This window comes from Tiliqua scincoides, chromosome 4, assembly GCF_035046505.1.
Source record: "Tiliqua scincoides isolate rTilSci1 chromosome 4, rTilSci1.hap2, whole genome shotgun sequence".
Lineage (NCBI taxonomy): Eukaryota > Metazoa > Chordata > Lepidosauria > Squamata > Scincidae > Tiliqua > Tiliqua scincoides.
In genome coordinates, this window is record NC_089824.1 from 21,609,113 (window position 1) to 21,628,983 (window position 19,871).

Sequence of the window (19,871 nt, forward strand, 5' to 3'; positions counted from 1 at the left end):
TGGATTCTGAATCCATTATGGGGTACAAGCCATGATGTGTATGCGCAACCTCCTGATTTTAGAAATGGGTTACGTCAGAATGCCAGATGCAAGGGAGGGCACCAGGATGAGGTCTCTTGTTATCTGGTATGCTCCCTGGGGCATTTGGTGGGCCGCTGTGAGATACAGGAAGCTGGACTTGATCGGCGTATGGCCTGATCCAGTGGGGCTGTTCTTATGTTCTTATGTTCCCTTTTCACTGCGCTGTCCCCAATTCCTTTGCTTTTTTACCCTACATTGTCACCTCAATTTGGACACACTTAGCTCTCTTTTATTCCTCCTTTCTTTCAGCTGTTTCTCGCCACTACTTACCTGTGTTTTATTCTATTGCTTTCTTTCCCACTGAGTTCTCCCTCATTCTCCCCCTCCCCAAAGTTTTCATACTCCTTTTGGCCACAATTCCCTCTTTCTTTTATTCCATCTTTTGTTAAAGTATCAGATTCAACCACAACCATGTGACTGTCCTTTATTCCTCCGTTTCTTTCAACATTCTCAGACACCATTTCACCACTACTTACCACTATCTTATTAATTTTCCTTCTCTCCTACACTCTCATTCCTTTTTCCTCTCCAAAGATTTTCAACCTTAGAGCGCAATCCTAAATTGTGCTTAAGCTGGTGAAAGTCCCTTCTGCCAGTTTACAGGTGTCAAGAAAACGCCATGAAGCACTTCTGCACCACAGGGAAGTTTGGGAGGCCGGTGCAAGGATGTGCACTAGAATCCCTATGCTGGATCAAGCCCTGGTGGAGAAAAGTGGCAGGATGGCGATGTAAAGGTGTGGTAAGGGCAGGGGAGGGCGTTTTGTGGGCATTCCAAAGGGGGGAAAGACCACCAGGAACAGAATTAATTCTTACTGTACTGCTTTGGGGGGGGGGAATAGCTAACAGCCCAACCCTAAGAAGGTCTACCCAAAACTAAGTTCCATTGATTCCAGTGGGGCTTAATCCCAGAAAACTATGGATAGAATTGCAGCCTAAGACCATGGACAGAAGGGAGGGGATATTGCAGCCAGTTCAGAGCATTAAAATGTGCTGGGAGGCAAAATGGAAAGGAGGACAACTGACAGACCATCAGGATTGTCCAACAGCAAGCAATGCAATCACAGCCAAGGAACAGTGAGCGACCTGCACCAGAACAAGGGGAGAAAATAGGACCAGCACACAGGAAGAGAGAGGGCTGCGCCAGAACCGAGAAGCAACTCCAGGTCCTTGGAACAGCAGCCCCGACCCCAAAGCAATGCAAGAAGAAATGGCCAGAGGTTGCTTTGGGAGCCTGTTGAGAGCCCAAAAATTGGTGGGGCAGCCAACTGGAGAAGAGGACAAGTGAAAGAGCTGCAGAGACATTTAGGGGCTTTTACTGTGACCAGGACCAGAATGGAGAGTGATCCGCTGGGGCCCAGAGGGAGGAAGGAAGCCCGGCGCCCAGGAGGAGAAGGGGCTGCGCCAGAGCCCAGAGGCAAGTCCAGGACCATGGGACAGCAGCCACAACCCCAACGCAACCAGGTTCTTCCCAGGAAGGGGCACTGCAACTCCAAGGAAAAGGACAGCCTTCCAACACATTAATGGTCCGCACATTGCTTTTGCGGCAGCTAGATGTGAATAAATGGCCAGAGGCTGCTTTGGGAGCCTGTTGAGAACCCAAAAATTGGTGGTTCAGGTGACTGGAGAAGAGGTCAGGTGACAGAGCTGCAGAAACATTTAGGGGCTTTTACTGTGACCAGGACCAGAAGGGAGAGTGATCCGCTTGGGCTCAGAGGGAGGAAGAAAGTCCGGTGCCTAGGAGGAGAAGGGGCTGCGCCAGAGCCCAGAGGCAAGTCCAGGACCCTGGGACAGCAGCCCCAACCCCAATGCCTCCAGGTTCTTCCCAGGAAGGGGCACTGCAACTACAAGGAAGAGGAGAGAACATCAACAGATTATTGCTCCCCACATTGCTTTCCTGGGTGCTAGATTTGAGACAACGGCCAGAGTTTGCTTAGGGAGCCTGTTGAGATTAGTGGGGCAGACAACTGAAGGAGAGGACAAGTGACAGAGCTGCAGAAATATTTAGGGGCTTTTACTGTGACCAGGGGCAGAATGGAAACTAATCGGCTAAGGCCCATGGGGTGGAAGCAAGCCCTGTGCCCATTTGGAGAAGGCGTTCGCCAGAGCTCAGAGGCAAGTCTATGACCCTGAGACAGCAGCCCAACCCCAATGCTACCAGGTCCATCCCAGGAAATGGCATTAGAACTATGAGAAAGATGACAGATTTCAACACATTAATGCTCCCCACAGTGCTTTCGTGGCAGCTAGATGTGAATAAATGGCCAGAGGTTGCTTTGGCAGCCTGTTGAGATCGTCAAAATTGGTGGTTCAGGTGACTGGAGAAGAGGTCAGGTGACAGAGCTGCAGAAACATTTAGGGGCTTCTACTGTGACCAGGGCCAGAATGGAGAGTGATCGGCTAAGGCTCAGTCTGAGGAAGAAAGCCAGGCGCCCAGGAGGAGAAGGGGCAGCGCCAGAGCCCAGAGGCATGTCCAGGACCCTGGGACAGCAGCCCCAACCCCAACGCAACCAGGTTCTTCCCAGGAAGGGGCACTGCAACTCCGAGGCAGAGGACAGATTTCCAACACATTAATGGTCCCTACATTGCTTTCATTTGAGCTAGATTTGAGTACATGGCCAGAGGTTGCTTTGGGAGCCTCTTGACATCGCCAGAATTGGTGGGGCAGGCGACTGGAGAAGAGGATAAGTGAAAGAGCTGCAGAGACATTTAGGGGCTTTTACTGTGACCAGGACCAGTAGGGAGAGTGATCCGCTTGGGCCCAGAGGGATGAAGGAAGCCCGGCGCCCAGGAGGAGAAGGGGCTGCGCCAGAGCTCAGAGGCAAGTCCAGAACCCTGGGACAGCAGCCCCAACCCCACCGCAACCAGGTTCTTCCCAGGAAGGGGCGCTTCCACTCCAAGGAAGAGGACAGATTTCCAACGTATTAATGATCCCCACATTGCTTTCCTGGCTGCTAGATTTGAGACAATGGCCAGAGTTTGCTAAGGGAGCCTCTTGAGATTAGTGTGGCAGACAACTGAAGGAGAGGACAAGTGACAGAGCTGCAGAAATATTTAGGGGCTTTTTCTGTGACCGGGGCCAGAAGGGAGAGTGATCTGCTTGGGCCCAGGGGGAGGAAGAAAGCCCAGCGCCCAGGAGGGTTGCACCAGAGCCCAGAGGCAAGTCCAGGACCCTGGGACAGCAGCCCCGACCCCAATGCAACCAGGTTCTTCCCAGGAAAGAGCACTGCAACTACAAGGTAGAGGACTGATTTCCAAAACATTAATGGTCCCCACATTGCTTTTGTGGCAGCTAGATGTGAGTAAATGGCCAGAGGTTGCTTTGGGAGCCTGTTGAGATCGCCAGAATTGGTGGGGCAGGCGACTGGAGAATAAGACAAGTGAAAGAGCAGCAGAGACATTTAGGGGCTTTTACTGTGACCAGGACCAGAAGGGAGAGTGATCCTCTTGGGCTCAGCAGGAGGAAGAAAGTCCGGTGCCTAGGAGGAGAAGGGGCTGCGCCAGAGCCCAGAGGCAATTCCAGGACCCTGGGACAGCAGCCCCAACCCCAATGCCTCCAGGTTCTTCCCAGGAAGGGGCACTGCAACTACAAGGAAGAGGAGAGAACTTCGACAGATTATTGCTCCCCACATTGCTTTCCTGGGTGCTAGATTTGAGACAATGGCCAGAGTTTGCTTAGGGAGCCTGTTGAGATTAGTGGGGCAGACAACTGAAGAAGAGGACAAGTGACAGAGCTGCAGAAATATTTAGGGGCTTTTACTGTGACCAGGGGCAGAATGGAAACTAATCGGCTAAGGCCCATGGGGTGGAAGCAAGCCCTGTGCCCAGTTGGAGAAGGCGTTCGCCAGAGCTCAGAGGCAAGTCTATGACCCTGAGACAGCAGCCCAACCCCAATGCTACCAGGTCCGTCCCAGGAAATGGCACTAGAACTATGAGGAAGATGACAGATTTCAACACATTAATGCTCCCCACAGTGCTTTCGTGGCAGCTAGATGTGAATAAATGGCCAGAGGTTGCTTTGGCAGCCTGTTGAGATCGTCAAAATTGGTGGTTCAGGTGACTGGAGAAGAGGTCAGGTGACAGAGCTGCAGAAACATTTAGGGGCTTCTACTGTGACCAGGGCCAGAATGGAGAGTGATCGGCTAAGGCCCAGTCTGAGGAAGAAAGCCAGGTGCCCAGGAGGAGAAGGGACGGCGCCAGAGCCCAGAGGCATGTCCAGGACCCTGGGACAGCAGTCCCAACCCCAACGCAACAAGGTTCTTCCCAGGAAGTTGAGTACTGCAGCTACGAGGAACAGGTCAGAGTTCCAACACATTCATTCTTCCCACATTGCTTTCATAGCATTTTGATTTGATTTGGGAGAGTGGCCAGAGGAGGCTTGGCTTTGGTAGCCTTTTGAGAGACCCTAAATTGGTCAGACAACCAACTGGAGATGAGGATAACTGGCAGAGCTCCAGAAACATTCAGGGGCTGTTACCATGACCAGTGCCAGAAAGGGAGAGTGATCGGCTAGAGCCCAGGAGGAGAAAGAAAGCCAGGTGCACAGGAGGAGAGGGGGCAGCGCCAGAGCCCAGATTCAAGTCCAGGTCCCTTGGACAGCAGCCCCGACCCCAACGCAACCAGGTCCTTCATTTGAGAGGCTACTGCCACTATGAGGAACATGAGAGATTTCCAACACATTAGCTCTTCCCACCATTGCTACTGTGGGGCTAAGAATTGAGAAAGCAAATAGAAAGTATGGGGCTTTGTTATCTGGCAGCCACAGTGTAAAACGGCTGGGTGGCTGACTTGAAAGGAGGATTGTTGATGGAGCACCAGAAGTGTCCTAGAGGAAGCACCCCGAATGTGTCAGCCTATGGGGAGTGAACAGTCTGAGCCCAGGTGGAGGAAAATGGCCTAGCGCAAAAGGAAGACAGGGGTGTATGCCAGAACCCAGAGAACAGTCTTTGTCCCTGGGAGGGCAGTTTGGACCCCAATACATCCAGGTTCTTCCTAGGAGGGGGAAATTCCAGTATTTGGAACGGGAGACATCATTTCACATTATTAATATATTATTATTTCACATTACTATAACTCATTTTTTATCCTGTCATTGCTTTCCATAGGAGTGAGAAAGATGCCAATCGGGCAGGTGGGGGGGGGGGTTTGGTAGCTTGTTTATAGCCTTATAAAGGGTCAGGAGGCCGAATGCAGTGGAAGATTGGTTGGAGAGCTACAGGATTGTCTACGAGCAGGTTCAGTGTCATAGCCAGGGAAGGGAAAGTCATCCGTCCTATGCAAGGGGAAGGAAGGAATACCGGCGCACAGGAAGAGGAGGCCCAAGACCTCAGAGTGACATCCAGGTCCCTGGGACAGCAGCCCCGACCCAGAGGGGGCACTGCAACTCAAGGAACAGGACAGGGTTGCATCACGTTAGTTCTCCCCACCCATTTCTTTTGTGGGACTAAGTACTGAGAGAGTGTTTGGAAACTATTGGGCTTTGTCATCCAGCACTTACAGTGAAAGTGGGCCAAGCGGCTGACTTGAGAATCCGTTTCCTCTTGGAGTTCCAGGACTAGAGAGGTGGATTGCTTGTGGAGCGATCGCTGGCAGAAACAGGAGCTGGTACCCAGAGTAATGTCAGGGGACATTGACCAGCCCTTGTTCTCGGGGAGGTGTTAAGCCTGGGCACTCTGGAGGATAGGGGATTGTGCCAGTGACCCGAGGCAAGTTCTGGTCTCTAGGACAGCAGCCCTGATACCAAAGCAACCTGCTTCTTCTCAATTAGTGTCAGGTTTTTCGTAAGTATTCAGCTGCTCTCCTTGGTTGTTTCCATGGCTTCCCAGGGAGCCACCGCTCACTGTTTGTGAACCTCTGCCCATACTCAGTTTGGTCTAACGTGGCTCTCTTTTATCCTACCTTTTCTTTATTACATTATCAGGCTCGTTTTGCCACCAGTTTTCATGGTCTTATTCCTTTTCATTCATTCCCAATACTGGCTTCTCCCTTATTCCTCCTCTTTTCCCCTCCTACTCTGCATGGTTCAGTTGGGCTACCACTTATCTCGCTTTAATTCCTTAATTTCTTTCTAACATTATCAGGCTCTGTTTGACCACCACTTACCTGGATTTTATTCCTTGTCTTCCTTCCCCACTGAGCTCTCCATTGTTCTTCCTTTATTTGCCAACGTTATCAAGCTGGCCACACTAGCTGCCCTCAGATTCCTTCTTTTTACCATATCAAGCTCTATTTGGCCACATGTGGCTCCCTTTTATTCTGCCTTTTCTTTCTTAATTGTCAGAGTTACTAGGCCACCACTTACCTCTCTCTTATTCCTTATTTCACTTTCCCATATTTTCCCCATGTTATCCGGATCTACTTCACTGCACTTAACTTTCTTTTCCTCTTTCTCTTTTTCATATTCTCAGGCTTTATTTGGCTAGGACATACCTGTGTCCTATCCTGTTTTTCCTTTCCAACTGAAGCATTTCTTTTCTTTCTTACACGTTGCATCCTCCTGTACATTTCTGTGTCTTATTACTTTTTTCCTTTTATTTTCAGTTTCTTTCTGGTATCTGATCAGGCTCAATTTGGCCACTATTTGTATTCCATCTATTCTAGCTTATATTTGTTCAGTACATACGCTCCTGTTACTCCTCTTTTTAAAAAAACTTTCTAGTAAGCTCTTCCTTATTCCAACTTTTTCCTTACACTGTCAGGCTCGGTTGGACCAAACTTAGCTCTCCTCTATTTCTTAGTTTCTTTCTTACATCATCAAGCTGAATTTGTCAACACTTGACTTTATTTTATTGCTTTTTTTCTCCCTTACATTTACCAGGCTCGCATTACCACCAGTTAACTGTTTTCTTCTTTTATTTCCTACTGAACTCGCTTGTATTGCTCCATTTTTTCCTATATTCCTCAGTTTTATTCACACTGAGCTCCCTTCTATTCCTTCTTTGTTTCTTATATTAGCTAATTGGGCCACATTCATCACTTCTTCCATCATGAGGCTCTGTTTGACCACTCCTGGCTCTCTTTTTCTTTCTTTTCTGTCTTGCATATCAGTCTCATTCTGACCACTTTTTACTCCTTTCCCACTGTTCTCTCTCTCATTCCTTGCTTTTCTCCTACATTACCAGGCTCTGTTTGGGCACACTAAGTTCTGCTTTATTCCTTCTTTTCATTCTTACATTACCAGGCCAGAACCGACCACCACTTACCTCTATCTTATTCCATTTTTTCTTTCCCATCAATGAACTATTCTGCCTTTTTTGCCCTACATTATCAGGCTCAGTGTGGACACAATGAGGTCTCTTTTATTCCTTCATTTCTTTTTTAAATTATGAAGCTCTGTTTGGCCATTCCTGACCTGTGAATTATTCTTTTTCTCCCCTTCCCACTGACTTCTTCCTTATTCCACCTTTTCTTTCCCATCTTATCACCAATTTGGCCACTAAACTCTCTTTTTTTTTCCTTTCTACCACTATCACTCCCAATTTGTCACTACTTATGTATTCCTTATCCCTCTACTGTGCTTCCAACTATGCTCCCCCTTATTGTACCTTTTTCTTTCTACATGAGCAGGCTCATTCAATATGGCCACACTTAGTCTCTACTTTTTGTCTTTCTTGAATTATCAGGCTCATACCACTTTCTCCTTACCACTGAGCTCTCCCCTTTCCCCCTTATGTTTTCAGGGTCTGTTAGCGACACTGACCTGTACTTTAGTCCTTCTTGCATTATATGTTTCATATGTCCATGTTTAGCTCTCTTTTATTCTCTCTTTTCTTTCTTACTTTATAAGACTCTTTTTGGCCACAGCTCTCCTGGGTCTTATTCTTTTTCCCCTTTCCCATCTGTTAGCTCCCCTTTGTCCTACCTTTTTTTGTTTTTTGTTTTTTTTTTTACATTATCAGGCTCAATCTGGCCACTGCTCATTTCTCTTTTTGTCCCTTTCTTTCTTCAATTTTGGAGTAACAGTTCCCCACTGTTTGTTGCTTTTTTATTCCTTTCCCTCTTTCCTTCTTCAGTCCTATTTCAACTTCCCATCACTTCCCCCTCTTTTATTCTTTCTCACATGAACATGTGAGAAAGTTGACCACAGATTGCCTCTGTATCAATCCTTCCTGAATTGCCCACCTTCTAACTCACTTTCTCTCCTTCTGCCTTTTCCCCCAGAGTTCTCTGTTTTTTTTCTGCCCATCTGGCTTTTTCTCTCTATCACTGTATTTAGTTGTCCTCCAGTTCACTCAATGTTCTGTTCAGTTTTTTTCCTTAACTTTTGGGGTAAATTGATTTCTTGGGCAGAGGAAGAACAGAGCCTGAGCTTGCCAGATCTAGGCTGTGGGAACTCCCAATTTTTTCCCTGATTTAAGAAAATCCTCATTGCCTACTTGCTAGATGGTAGACTTAAAGTCTTTGTATTACTCCAGCTGTGAGATCTGAGGTATGGCAGTCAAGTTCTGGATGTTGGCTCATATCTCCTTCTTCTTGTTCATCAATATCTTTACATAGAATGTCATCTAGGGAGAAGAGAATTGAAGAGAAGAATTACTTATGCTTTTCTAAACTTTGATTTATGAAAGGAGCTGGGAGAGGGTTCACCAGAGAAGTGGAGGAGGCTGGGTTTGATGGGTCAGGGTTGTGTGCTGGGATTCCCAGAACGAATGATAATGTCTACTTCTGTACTTGCCTTCTGGCTGTAAATTCTTCTCAGAATGGGCCATATTTGTTCAATGGCACAGTTGGGATTTTGGGAGACAGCGACTTGGGACATTGCTACCTGGACCCAAACAGGCATGACTTTGATCATTATATTGGACCTTACACATTGGTATCCGCATGGATAAATACCATGTGGCCTGAGGACAATCCACATAAGGGTTGCAGTGAAAGGCAAGGGGGGTTTTAAGTCTAACTTCTGAAGCAGTTTCAGTCAAGGTCTACCTGAGCATGTTCCTTGTCCTAGGAAAAAAGGCTTCTATTGGCTTCAATAGGTAAACAGTATGCATAGAGCCCCTGCTTCATATACAGATAATGGTGGTAAGTAAGGGCTAAAAAGTGGCCAGCCCCCTCCACAGTCCCAGACAGGATCAGAAGACCAGAAGGTGAAGCTGAACGCTTCTCTTTGAATATCTTAATAACCCATGTCCATAGATTTCCATTTTAGGTCTTGCAATCTCTCTCTTTCTCTGTTCAAGCTATTCTCCATGAACCTCAACACTACAAGGCAAGAGGTGTGGCATGATGGTGTTCCTACATCCTTAATTTACCTGCCAAGACCGAGAGCCCCAGAGGAGCAAAGTGGTTGATTCTACTGATGACATGCAGCTGAAGGGCAGTCGTCCCGGGGGAGGCTTCCTCCATTCCTTCTTGAAATGGAAGGTATATTTGCCACACCATCTCCTCGGTGTGCTTTCCTTGTCAGTTCCCACAAGGTGTTCTGTCATTGGGTCCTGCAGAATGCTGAATGTCCCAAAAAGGAAGCCATCGTACTGCCACTTTTCTTAGTCTTTTCCTTCTCTGTTTGGGGCACACAATGGCCCCTAGCCAACTGGAGTATTTGCTGCAGTGCTGATGAGAGTGGTCTTGGTTAAAGTCACCCTCAAGTCTTGAGAGGACAGGAAGGAGCATCCTTAGAGTCGGTCTGAGGAGTGCAAGCTCTATTCCCATTTGAGGGAAAGCTGGAAGGAAGGGAAAAGAAGACACTGTGTGAGGAGGAACAGTGATCCAGGTGCCAGTGCAGTGTTTCTCAAACTAGGTGGGTCGTGAGCCAATTTCAGGTGGGTCCCCATTCATTTTGATATTTTATTTTTAATAACTGCTACCATGGTATGTGACTGCATTTGGGGAAATGTGACGGATCTGTACTTTTAACAGGCTACTCTGTATATACTTTTAACAATGATAGTCAATGGGAGTTACACCTGGGTAAGTGTGGGTAGGATTGCAGCCTAGGATTGCTAAAAATGTTCCTGCTTGATGATGTCACTTCTGGGTCATGACATCACTTCCAGTGGGTCCCGACAGATTCTCATTCCAAAAAGTGGGTCCCGCTGCTAAAAGTTTGATAACCACTATGCTAGTGCATCCAGCAGTGGTGGGGGATTGTGAAACCCCACCTGCAGGAAGCCTACTCTTTGGTATACCTTTAAGCTCCAAACGCTGAGAAGTGGTTGGTTCAGCAGTGAAGTTTCTTCGATTGCGGAGGATTCCCTGGTGCAGATGGAAAGGGAACAAAGGTGGATTTTTAGACGTTCAGGAATGGGGGAAATTAAATCTCTTGCCCGTCTCAAAGCCAACATTTCCCAACTCTTTTCACTTATTGCCCCATCCCATCCAACTTTCCAGTGCCAATGCAGCCACAATGCAGCTTTGGGGTAAGGGACTAAACATTCCCTTACCTTGAGGAAGCTTCCCCACTGCAGGATGCGGTGCACACACACTGGTGGCCTGGTTGCATTTGTGTCAGAAAGTTGGATAGGATTGGGTGCTTATTTACTTACCAAACTGCCTTTGTAGAGGCCAGGGCACTGAGACAGCCCATCCTTTCTTACAGGGTGCTAGCTTCCTCAATGCCTTTTCCCATAGCTTGAACTGTTTTTTGGTTGGCTGCACAAAGAAACATTCCTATATGCTGGTTCATTCTTTACTCCACCCTGGCAATGCCTAATTGCTATGAAGAGGTATTCACTAGGGAGTAAGGACCCCTGAGAAGCTGTACTCAGACCCTGCAAAATGAACATCATGGTACAGGACAGGTCAGCTGCCCCCCCCCCGCCCCAATGGCCAGATGTTCTAGCTGCAGGCAACTAATCTCATCCACCTGAAAAGAACTCTGCTCTAACTTCCAATTGCCCAGTGCAAGGGGAATACAAAGAACCACAAGCTCTGGCGCCTGTCATTGGTCAGTGGACAAAGAGGCTCCTGGCTTGCTTTATATTACTATAAGCTGATTTTGATCTAAAGACAAGGTATGAAGCTAAACATAAAGAACAGTTCCCCAGCCTCTTTAAAAGAGATATTTCACCTCTACTCATATGCGATGATCATTGCAGCCAGGATGGTGGGTACAGATTCAGATTTGAGCAGGGCATCTTTCATCACTGCCTGAGAGAGACCAAGGGGCAAGACAGAGAAGATGAGAGTTGGTGCCCAATTAAGTCCAATAGGGTCCTTCCAGCCCCCCTCCCACACTTTTTTTCTCTCCACGTGTCACAATTCACTGGCTGTTAGTCAGTGACAACTCTTCAGAACAGGAATTGCTGCTCCACGGTATCTGTTTAATGGTCTCGAAAGCGGATTCAGCAATTTTCTTACCAATGGCTGCATGCTCTCTTTCTATGGCCGCAATTTCAAGCTTGGCTTCACTGGACTTTCTTTAATCTGCTCCTGGGTTGTCTCTCCTACAGGGCGGTGCTGTGGAATATAAAATACAATCAATAGACATCATCCTCACCTTCTCTCCCAACAATTTCACCTTCTCTTCCTCCACCACCACCACTACCTGATGGGAGACTCTAACCCACCTCTAAAAGTGGCCCCAGAGCCAAAGCGTTTCAGCATTTCCTTGTACAGATGGTTTCAACCATCACCTTGCAAAAGATCCTCTTCTTTGGACTGCCGTCTGGGCCTTTTTTCATCTTGTGTTGGATCTACAAGAGCTTTATCCTTCTAAAGGCGCAATTCTATCCTGTACTGGAACAAGCAAGCCAAGAGGCTTGCACTTTAGCTCAGGATAGGGACCAGAATTGGCCCAGCCAGAGGGAAGGGGGAACTTTTCCCCTTACCTCTGGGTAAGACAACCTGGCCTCTATGGGTCTTCTCGGACCCGCGCCACCTCCTGAGGTGGACTGACACAAGGCTCGCTGCGCAAGCTGCCATGGAGGCTGGATTCATCCTCCGTGCGCTGGCACACTTCTGTGCACCAGTGCGGCTTGCTCATGAGGAGGCGCAAACATGCTTTACAGCATGTTTGCAACCCTCTGGGCCAGCCCAAGGGACTTGCACCAGCCCAAGTGCAGCTTAGGATTGCGCTGTTTATTTCAAAACTGCTGCTCTCTGACACTACAAAGGCAATCCTTGGATTCCTTTGACAGAATAGGATTCAAGTTGGCTCCCTCCTAGAATAAAGCAATGGGGAGAAGGTAAACAATGGAACTGGCAACTTCTTCTTGCCCTGGGCTTGTTGGCCATCCAGAGCTTGGGTTAACTTCCTGAGACAAAATTAAAGAAGTGCTCCTCAGAAGAGAATCCTCCCACAGGCATTTGCATTGCTTAAGGCTGAGAGACACAGCACACTTCAACGGTATGTCTGCTAACATCTCAGAGTGATACACTGCCCGAAGAACATGGGGAATGAGAAGGCCAAATATGCCCCAACACCAGAACAGCAGTGAATCTTAGGTAACAGCAATCAAGTCTTGAGATGTGATAGTAGAAGGTAGCACTTGCAAATTTGAGGCAGCCCCCACCAGTTTTGATGGTAAACTATTGGGGGGGGGGAAACCCACACCTCCCTTTCAGGTACATAACAGGCTTTGTGGGTAAAGCAAATGCAACTGAAATGCCACATCTTCTGTGCTCTCTCCTCCAAAGAACACTGAGTGAGAGCAAATTTACCATCAAAATTTCTCACTGCTCAAGAAAGTGGGGAGCCCATTACAGAAAAAAGAAGCCTCTTTCACCACTGCCATTCCTCACCTGGTGGGATTCTGAAGATGCCCCCAAAGGAAAAGTTTGTCTGCCTTGAAGCATTTAATCTGGTCCTGAGCATCACTTTTCATATAACTCTCCCCTGGCTGTCAGGAGACAACTTCCTAAGATTGCCTGAAATATCAGAGAGATTCAGAACACAGGAGCCATTAAGAAATCATTCTTCGATGTTTCTGTATGTTACCATCTTTCAATCAGTATAGACAGGAGTAAAAGAATGAGATCCCTGCCAAAATGCACTCCTGATCAATAGAACCATCATTATTACTCATATGCTACAATAACCAATAAGATCTCTAATACTCTCTTCATCCCTTACTCTTCTTCTCTAAATCTCTTTTATAATAGTAAAAATGAAAAATGCAAAATGAAGGTAAATCAAGAAAGAATTACTGGTCTGGTCTGGTCTAGTCCAACTGACCAACTGTTCTGACCAACTGACAGTTGAACCAAGGGACTATGATGTCAGAGTGTGATGTCACAAGAAGGCCATCATGCTACCAGGACAACCCCTGCAAAATTCCAACATAGAGGGTTCATTTGACTAGCACCCTGTTTTGCAGAATAACTAGTCAAAGGCTTCTGTGGAGCCCAGAAGCAATGCATCAAGGCAACAGCAAGTGGTATTCAGTGGCCTCTGAACTGGGGGATTCGGTTCAAAAACTGTCTCAAAACAAGATACTGTACATTAAACTCTTCTCCCAACAAGAAGTCTAGGAGCATAATGAAGTCTTTGGTTCCAAAAAGACATTATATGCTGTATGATTAACTCCTCTCTTCTGAATCAATGCCCATCAACTTCATTGGGTCACCCAGACTTATGGGAGATGGAGGAAAACTCCAGCCACTTTCCTCACAGAATGTGCCAGAAATCCCTTTGTTTCCCTGGGGTTCCCATTTCTTCTCTGTGCTTTTTGGTCTGATTTCCCTTATTTTGGGCAAAATGAACTCACCAGCAGCTTTGGTGCATTCAGCAGCTGGGAACATCACAGGTAGCTTTAGTCTCTTTATTTTGTAAGTACCATAAGCTCCTGTTCGGGTCAGAGTTCCTGCCAGGGACAGTGATGTGCCTGCTAATTGGCTCACATTTCCATCTGTCTGACTCCGGGGGGGGGGGGGGTAGACAGACATCTAGGTAAATCATTTCCACTAAGCAGGTAAACAAGTGACATGACAGCCAAATCTAAAACTTGTAGTACCCACTCACAGGGCAGCAAGAGAAAGTAGGAGTTTGGGATTTCCATCTTCCAGGGTAATTAGGACAGGGACTAGCAAAGATCTAGCAAAGATCTGTCAGGCTCTGATTCATTTCAGTTCAGCTTTTCCGCTGATTTACAAAATGTTCCTAAATGAGGCATGCAGAATAGTAGCTGGAGCTCCTTTTGCACATTTTGATTGCACATTTTTTCTAGTTGCCTTGTTCTTTTTATTTTGTTTAATCCTCTCATTTAATCTTTTAATAAAACTGGTTACATTTTAACCCTTGGTCTGCCTGGTCTTTGTTGCTTTCCTGCATTATCAGGCTTGGTTTGGGCACACTGAGCTCTCTTTTATTCCTTCTTTTCATTCTTATGTTACCAGGCCCAAATTCACCACCACTTACCTATATCTCAAACCATTTTTTTCTTTCCCATCAGCGAGCTATTCCACCTTTTTTTGCCCTACATTATCAGGTTCAATGTGGACACAACGGGGTCTCTTTTATTCCTTCCTTTCTTGTTAAAATTATGATGCTCTGTTTGGCCACTCCTGACCTATCAATTATTCTTTTTGGTTTTTTCCCCTTTCCCACTAACATCTTCCTCCTTTTCTTTCTGACATTATCACTGCAAATTTGCCATCATTTATGTGTGCCTTTTTCTTGTCTTGTACTTCCAACTGTGCTTCCCCTTATTCTCCCATTATCGTTCTACATTAGCAGGCGCATCCAATGAAGCCACAGTCAGGTCTCTTTTTTGTGTGTGTTTCTTATATTATCAGGCTCTGACCATGACTGAATCTATTTGTTACTCTATACTTCCCTACCACTAAGCTCTCCTTTCCTCCCTATGTTGTCAGGGTCAGTTGGCTACACTGACCTGTGGTTTATTCTTTCTTGCATTATATGCTTCATATGTCCATGCTTACCTCTCTTTTATTCCTTCTTTTCTTTCTTACTTTATTAAGCTTTACTTGGCCACAGCTATCCTGGGTCTTTTTTTTTCTTTTCCACCTGTTAGCTCCCCCTTGTCCTGCCTTTTCTTTTTTACAGTGGCACAATCTGGCCACTGCTTACTTCTCTCTCATTTCTCTTTTTGTCCGTTTCCTTTTCCAATTTTGCTTCTGCTCCCCTCTGCTTAGCTCTTTTTTATTCCTTTCCCCCCCTTTCCTTCTGCAGTCCTGTTTCAACTTCCTAGTTCCTACCTCTCTTTTATTCTTACTCATGTGTTTAGGTTCAAGTTGGCCACAGATTGCCTCTATAGCAATCCTGTTTCAATTTCCTACCATCCGTCTCCCTTTATTTCTTCTTCTTATGAGTTTATTTAGTTGAAATGTTTCTACCGCAGCCTTGCAGCCCCAAAGGGGCCCTCAGGGTGCATTTCAGCAGTTATTAAGCAAAGGACCAGCAGCCCATTCTTCATAAGATAGAGGCCTAACAGCCCAATCCTATGTATGTCTATTCAGAGGGAAGTCCCATTAGATTCAATGGGGCTTGCTCCCAGGAAAGTGTGGATAGGATTGGGCTGTTAATTTCTTACTATGGATTCACCTCTGATCTCTGGTTTTCTTTCCTTTGGCACTGAATGTTATCATATTTCAATCAGTATAGATAGGAGGAAAACAATAAGATCCCTGCCAAAATACCCTTCTGATCATTAGGACTAACATCATTACTACTATGCTACAATAATTAATAAGATCACTAATACTCTCTTCAGCCCTCCCTCTTCCCCCTCAATCTCTTCATAATAGTAAAAATGAATAGTGCACCCAAGGAAGACTTACTGGTTTGGTTTGATCTAGTCTTCCTGGTTTGGTGAGAGCAATGTTCTGACCAACTGACAGTTGGTCCAAGGGACTGTGATGATGTCACAAGAAGCTTGATGTCCCAACATAAGAACATAAGAACAGCCCCACTGGATCAGGCCATAGGCCCATCTAGTCCAGCTTCCTGTATCTCACAGCGGCCCACCAAATGTCCCAGGGAGCACACCAGATAACAAGAGACCACATCCTGGTGCCCTCCCTTGCATCTGGCCTTCTGACATAGCCCATTTCTAAAATCAGGAGGTTGCGCATACACATCATGGCTTGTATCCCATAATGGATTTTTCCTCCAGAAACTCGTCCAATCCCTTTTTAAAGGCGTCCAGGCCAGATGCCATCACCACATCCTGTGCAAGGAGTTCCACAGACCAACCACACACTGAGTAAAGAAATATTTTCTCTTGTCCGTTCTAACTCTCCCAACACTCAATTTTAGTGGATGTCCCCTGGTTCTGGTGTTATGTGAGAGTGTAAAGAGCATCTCCCTATCCACTCTGTCCATCCCCTGCATATTTGTGTATGTCTCAATCATGTCCCCCCTCAGGCGTCTCTTTTCTAGGCTGAAGAAGCCCAAACACCATAGCCTTTCCTCATAAGGAAGGTGCCCCAGCCCCGTGATCATCTTAGTTGCTCTCTTTTGCACCTTTTCCATTTCCACTATGTCTTTTTTGAGATGCGGCGACCAGAACTGGACACAATACTCCAGGTGTGGCCTTACCATCGATTTGCACAACGGCATTATAATATTAGCCGTTTTGTTCTCAATACCTTTCCTAATGATCCCAAGCATAGAATTGGCCTTCTTTACTGCCGCCGCACATTGGGTCGACACTTTCATCGACCTATCCACCACCACCCCAAGATCTCTCTCCTGATCTGTCACAGACAGCTCAGAACCCATCAGCTTATATCTAAAGTTTTGATTTTTTGCCCCAATGTGCATGACCTGCACAAAAGGCCAGCACACTACCCAGGACAATCCCTGCAAAATCCCAACATGGACTAGCACCGTTTTGCACAATGACTAGTCTAAGGCTTCTGTGCAGCCCATAAGCAAGGTGTCAAGGCAACAGCATTCAGTCTCTTCTGAACTGAGGGATTCCACTTGGCACTCTTGATTAATAGCCATTAATAGGCCACCCCTCCATGAAATTGTCTCCTTTCAAAGCTATCAAACTGCTAGTCATCACCACTTTTTGTAGCAGCAAATTACAAAAGTCAATTTTGTTCCTTGTGTTTTTATTTGTTTTACCTGCTATTTTCATTGTCTTGTATACTGACCTTTAGTACAAAGCATCAGGACAGTTGACAACACACTAAAATGTGGGGTCCCTACATCTTTTCTTTGCCCTTTGGTTTGTTTCCCCCTATTTTGGAAGCAGCACAGGTAGGCTCTTTGTTTTGTAAGCACCATAAGTTCCATTTGGGTTAAGTTTCTGCCAGGGACTGAGATGGGCCTGCTAATTGGTTCACATTCCCATCTGACTTCAAGGTGTAGCAAGGTATACAGGTATCTAGGTAAACCCCTTCCACTAATCAGGTAAACTGGTGATATTATGATAGCCAAATGTTAAAACTTGCAAGCCCACCGGGAACTGAGTGGTCTTGATTCCTGTTGCCTGACAGCCCACTCTGTGGGTCTTAGAGAGAAGTACCCACTCATGGGGCAGCAAGAGAAAGTGATCTGGGAGTTCCATCTTTCCAGTAATTGGGACCGGGACACAGTCTAGCAGAGATCTGTTAGGCTCTGATTCATTTCAATTCAGTTTTCCCAGAGGTTTACAAATGGGTCAAGCTAATAGTATCCGATTCTCCGTCTGCTGCTCCTTCTGCCGGCCATTAGCATTAACTTTCCATTAATGTTTTGTATTAGACATTTTTATGTAGTTGCCTTTTTCTCTTTCAATTTTGTTTACTCCTCTTATTTTATCTTTTAATAAAACTATTTTAACCCATGGTCTTCCTGGTCCCTGGATATAGGGAATATACAGTGAATTGTCACATTCCCTCATTCTGCAAGCACTGCTGTGAGAGTGATTGTGATAAGAATCCCTGAGGTTCAGTATTCTCCTAGGAGGGGGGTATTGGCCAGATGTCCTTCGCCTGGTCTGATTGGGCTGGTGGCAGCAGATATATTCTACTCAAGGCTTCACCATATTCAGCTGCCTGTCCAAAAAGGACAGGGAACAGGAAGGGAGTGACAGCCCAGTCCTAACGGGCAGCCCAATCCTGAGCTGCCTGGGGCGCGCCATCTTGGCAGCACCGCAAGGCCTGCCGCCGAATCCCGCGCCTCCCATGCTACCGTGGGAGGCCCCCCGGGTAAGGGAGGCAGCCCTGCAATGGGGCTACTCTCTTTAGGGTGACCAAAAGGGTGCTGCTAAAGTAAAGGTGCTCATGTAAGGCACGCAGCCTTCACGAGCGCCTAGGATCCCCGCCCGCCCCCCGGCACACCTCTGGCACACCTCTGGCACACCCCCTCCCCGCGTCACGCCGGCCTCCCCGCCCCCCTCCCTGCCTCACGCTGGCCTCCCCCCTCCCCAGAACGCCCCTGTCCCCACCCCGTTTGCTGTTCCACAGCCCGGCGGTCGCAGGCACCGCTGAGCCGCAGAACGTGGGCGCCTGCCAGGCAGTGGCTCAGTGCTGGCTGGAGCTGAGCCACCTCTGGCGGGAGCTTGGTGGTAAGCCCCGCAAACATGCCTTGTGGCACGTTTGCGACTGTGGTCCATGCTGTGGAGGTGCGACGTGGACCCCAGGATTGAGCTATGAGCCTGCTAACCACTAGGCCTAGTTCCCTGGCTCAACCTGCACTGCCTTGGGGAGTCCCATCTTCTTCCTTGACAGTAAGTATAATTTTGAAGACCTCACTCATGGTCCCCCTACATGTAGGTTCCTCCCCCCCTCTCTCTCTTAACTAAGAGATTGTTTTCTAAATTAAGAGATCCTAAACACTTTAATTTCCTCAGAGGCAAGATGCTTCAACCCCTCCAAGTCTACAATTATCCTTTGTGAGATGTGGTGACCAAAACAGTACAAAGTATTCCAAATGTGGCCACAGCATAATTTGTTTAAAGGTATTGCAATACTGGCAGTTTTCTTTTCAATCTTTTCCCCTAATAATTCCCTAGCACAGAATGTGCCTTCTTCCCAGCATCCCTCGTACATGATCAAAATGGTCATTGAGATCTCCACCATGATCCCAATTTATTCTTCTTCCATCGTCATCACCAGTTTGGACCCCATCAGTGTACATGTGGAGTTTGAATGTCTTGCTCAAATATGAGTCACTGTATTTACTTACATCCTTTGCCATTTTGTTGACCATTCACCCAGTTTGGAGAGGTTCACCAGAACTCATTGCTATCAGCTTGAAACTTCTGTGGGAGAAGTGACAGCATGTGAGTAGATGCACCAGGGTATAGTTACAAAGGGTATGATTTGTTGCCTGTAATCTATCTTGTTAGTTGGTTAGAATGCACTGGTTGATTCTCTTCCTATATCTAATTAACCTCCTTGTTAGCTTTTGGTTTAACTGTTCTGTAGTCCAAGTTGTGTAACAATGCCTACAGTTTTCTTGCTATATTAAAGTCATCACAAACTCAGCTTTGAGTGGAGCTTATCAATTGAGTCAGCCGTAATTGAGTCAGCTCTAACAATTTCATCATCTGGAATAATCTGAAGTGTGACCCACAATAACCTCTCTGAATTTCCTGTTAATGAGTTACGTAACATTTGCTCACATTCTTAACAGTAAATCACAAGATAATACAAGCCAATGGTTCTAGAGATTCCTTTACTCTCTCACCTCAGTCCAACTGACTCTTCTTCCCTGACTCCTAACTGCTTCAGAATGCTCTTGTCCATCAGGTGCAGCTCCTCACCAACAGCTGAAAACGTGACAAGTTCCAATTCCAGTTCCATGATATCCTCCCAGCAGCCCTAAGAAATACATTTAGGCAGAGAACTAAATGCACGCAACTGTCCAGAGCAGCCATTTTCAACCACTGTGCCGTGGCACACTGGTGTGCCGTGAATGGTCTCTAGGTGTGCCATGGGAATTTGGGAGTGGGTTA